The sequence below is a fragment of the Atractosteus spatula genome, chromosome 10 (genome assembly GCF_055471065.1).
Source record: "Atractosteus spatula isolate fAtrSpa1 chromosome 10, fAtrSpa1.hap1, whole genome shotgun sequence".
In the NCBI taxonomy this organism is placed as follows: Eukaryota; Metazoa; Chordata; class Actinopteri; order Semionotiformes; family Lepisosteidae; genus Atractosteus; species Atractosteus spatula.
This window is the reverse complement of record NC_142715.1, coordinates 5,890,657-5,895,070: the sequence shown is the minus strand read 5'-3', so window position 1 is coordinate 5,895,070 and position 4,414 is coordinate 5,890,657.

The following is a 4,414-nucleotide window of genomic DNA, read 5'->3' as shown; positions in this document are numbered from 1 at the left end:
ATGTACAGCTGGAGCTGGAAGGACATCCCTGGTCTTGTCCAGTACAGAGTGTCTTTTAGTGCCAGGTCAGACAGCCCTGCTCCAGCAGTGCCAGGCTGTGACAGTACTGTTCTCTGGGTGATGAGTGATGTAGTTTAAATAATTCATAAATGTTCATGAGGCTTCAGTTTCTTCAGATTGTTGTTGAGACTCCAGGAGCTGCTCCTGCTGGCTGTCTAGATGTCAGTCCTCCTTCATTCTCTTTTAAGGCCTCAGTGCAGTGTGATTTTCTCACCGTCCTTCGGCACCTCCTCCCTGCTGTATTATTGCCCGCTTTACATTAAATTCGAAACTGAGTTTCTAATTTTTCCTTTTTTTCCTAACGTGACCGAGCATATTAATACTTCAGAAACGTTTAGATTAAATGCAAATTATGATTTTAAGATATTTTAAATTGAGGATTACAATTATTTAATACAGGTAATCTAAAGAATATAATTTATCTGATTTTATTTTACTTTGACATACTGTATTATACACACTGTTAATGTGCTCTAATACTGTTAAAATGTGTACAAATGTTTTGTTACATGTCAGGAGTGCAGTTAATAGGAGGCAGGAATCTCTGCTCTGGCAGAGTCGAGGTTCTGCAAGGGACGTCCTGGAGTACGATCTGTGAGGCCGACTTTGACATGAAGGATGCGGAGGTCGTCTGTCGTGAACTAGACTGTGGATTTCCAGCAGAGCTGCTGAGAGGGGCTCATTTTGGAGAGGGGCAGGGGCTGATCAGGACAGAGGAGATCCAGTGTCGGGGAAATGAGACCAGAATCCACGACTGTCCCACCTCAACCAGGGAGCACCAGAGCTGCACTCACAGCAGTGACATCAGCCTGGTCTGTACAGGTGAGAGCACTGCTGTCTGTACTGATTCCCAGCTGTATAAACACTTCGATATCTCACTATGAGCTGCTCTCACAGCAATGACACCATCCTGGTCTGTACAGGTGAGAGCACTGCTGTCTGTATTGATCCTCAGCAGTACAAGCACTTCAATATCTTGAAGAAAAATCAAAAGAAAAGATGTTCACAGTTGTTGTCAGACAGTCAATATTTATATATTCATATATGTAATAATTATGGTATTAGAAGAGAGTATAGTATTAGAAGACGGAGTAAGTGTGATGTTAGAATTTCACACCCTAGCAAACTTCTTAAGCAAGATTATTTAAAAAAATATGATGACTATTTTTAAAACACTATGTTCAGACACAATAAACTGGTGTATCAAGTTAATTTTACAAAAAAATATTTATGATAATCCCTCTACGGGTTTGTTTTATTTTACTGATGTGCGACTGAAAATAAACATGATTATTGATTTTTATAGATTCATCCTTGTCAGCTCTAGACGGTGGAGTCCGGCTGTCAGGAGGAGAGAGTTACTGTGATGGCAGGGTGGAGATTTACTACAACAGCACCTGGGGAAGACTCCTCCAACACTCCTGGGGCTACAGAGAGGCCTCTGTGGTCTGCAGACAGCTAGGCTGTGGCTCAATGGTGCAAATATACAACTCCTCTGTGTATGAGACAGGCGACAGTGCTGCGTGTCTGACAGGTATTCAGTGTTCTGTAATACAAGTGTATCACTCCTCTCTGTATGGGACACGGTAACACTGCTGTGTGTTACGAATGATGTTTCCACGAGTTAGAAGAAGAATGCTGTGCGTTATTCTGAGAGTTTCGGAGGGTCGGAGAGAGGGGTAAAAAGGGAAGGGAGATCGATGGCTACTTACCCTAGATGCTTGGCTGTAGTCGAAGTCAAGGGACGAAAGTTGAGTATCGAAGGCCAGAGGTTCAGTCAGGAAGAGTATTTCTCAGGAAAGAACGGCGGGGTAGGAGCTCCTAGAAAAGAGTCTAGTACCGAGCACAGACCTGAACGTAGTGAGAGTTAGAATATCCCAGCAGCTGAGGGTGCGGTCATTAGTGTGGTGTCATTGTTGGTTAACTGATCAGCTTGGGCTTGATGGAATTACCCATAGCTGTGGCCTGATTAGTGAGAGGTCGTTTGCGAGATATAATGCAGTTGGTGGTGGACATGACACTGTGTGTCTGCCAGGTATTCAGTGCTCTGTAGTACAAGTCTAAATCTCCTCTCTGTATGGGACAGTGACAGCCCTGTGTATCTGACAGGAATTCAGTGCTCTATAGTACAAGTCTATAACACCTCTCTGTATGGGACAGTGACAGCCCTGTGTATCTGACAGGAATTCAGTGCTCTGTAGTACAAGTCTATAACTCCTCTCTGTATGGGACAGTGGCAGTGTTGTTTGTCTGACAGGTATTCAGTGCTCTGTAGTACAAGTCTATAACTCCTCTCTGTATGGGACAGTGACAGTGCTGTGTGTCTGACAGGTATTCAGTGCTCTGGGGATGAGACTCATCTGGTGAACTGCAGTTCTCCACAGACAGTCAACTGTAGTGATGGACAGGAAGTGTCCCTGCTTTGCTCAGGTAGGAGCCATTTGGTCTATTTGATCTTGTTTTATTAGTTTAACTACATATATTTTGATACGTGCTGCACTGATCTGGTAGAAGGAGACTGAAGCCAAGATATCTGAGTAAAGCAGGCTGAGCAGACAGACAAAAGTGAAAATAAACGTGGGCAGAATTAAACAATTCACATTCTCTACCGAAACACACAGGTCCTTCTGTAAAAACTTTCCTGGAGAGATTGTCTCAGGTTGACATCCTTGACATCCTTTCCTCTCTTCAGTGAGAATCACAGTTGTCATGACCGCCAGCCGGCGGAGATCAACCCATAAGCAAACTAATCACCACCAGCATCACCAGCAGTGGGTTAATAATAGCAATCGCCACCGCACATGTTAACCAACCTGTACATGCTTTACCATGAGGCACCCTGCGCTATTTATACCATCTTAACCCACTTCCCGCTGCTCGGTATTGAGTTATCTCCCTTAGAGCTCTACTTGGTGTACCCTAACCTTGTGACACTCTGGATTTTGGACTTCCCCTTTTGCCATTTGACTTCATACCTCATCTCACAATTTGGATTGTGTTTGTCCTGAATTTCAACCTACCTTTCTCCCTTCGACCACGATCTCGCCTCTCGTCTTGGATTGTTTGCCTCTGGTGTCTGTTTTGGATTTTGACCCTACTTACTTCCATTGACCACGAACTTGCCTCTCGATTCAGATAGTTTGTTGCCTTGTCTACCGGCTACTCCTGCGGCTGCACAGGATCCATATCTCCACATTTGGGCTTCCTCACAACAGTTCTCCCTCCAATTTCAGCTGACATCTTGCTCTCTTTTTAAAAATAATTTCAAATGGTAAAAAATCACCTCAGCCCCTAAACATCTCCTATAAAGACCCTCCTTCTTTCCAAAACCCAGTCAACAAACCTGTTCTACATAATAACATAATAACATCTTCTACATAATCTACATAATAACAAATTTAGACTCTTAGGAGACTTTTTTCACACAACATACTAAATAACAACTAATTTAGATTAAAATCATAAGAATCACAACAATTTAACACATATAAAAAAAACATCTGACTTGTTGTATAATTTGGAAGGTAAATAGTTACATCAGCACAACTTTACAATTGCTTTTACTAAAGGGTTTATGTTATCCTACCAATTTTTCTAGGGCTTTAATATATAATTACTTCAAGAGGAGAAGCAGGGGTTGGTAAAGTACAGAAAAGTAGCACCCGGACCGCAGTGGGGAACCCAGGTGGATTGGCTGACGGCAGCCTCCGAAGCATGAAAACAAACACCCATGACTCGCGGAGAGTTGGCAGAGAAGCGCTGCCTCACGACTGGGAGCTAGGCCCTCAGGGAAGGAAGACTCCCCTGACTCTTTGAGAGCCAATGCCTTGCAACCAGGCTCTGCTCTCAGGGGATAGAAAAGAGGGGATAGCCCCTTGAGTTGCATGAGAGGCGCTGCTTTGTGACTGGGAACGAATCCTTTAAGAGGGGAAGAGAAAGAAGTCCCGACTTGAGGAAACATATTGAAAGGTGTTGGCTGAGGGGTTGAGAATGAAGGGAAAGCTGCTTGAGAAGGAAACAAAAGAAGTCCCCTGACTTGCTGAGAGTCGGATTTGAGGCGGCGCCCTGCAATTGGGATAAGCCCTCAGGGGACAGAGAATAATGTGGCTGGGGTCCCCTCTGGCTCACTTTTTGAGAACCTCCCCAGAAAGGGTCAAGGTGGTGCTGCCATCCTGAGGTCAGGGAAGTGAGCTTCACTTACCCCCCAGAGATGGAGCACCAGCCCAACATTTTCTCTCCCAACACCTGTGAGGACAAACAAAGTGTGTGCCAAAGCATAAGAAAATAAAGAAGCAAGAGAAAAGAACAGGAAAGAAATGCGTAGAGGCCACGTGTGAGCCTGACCGCACAGTGG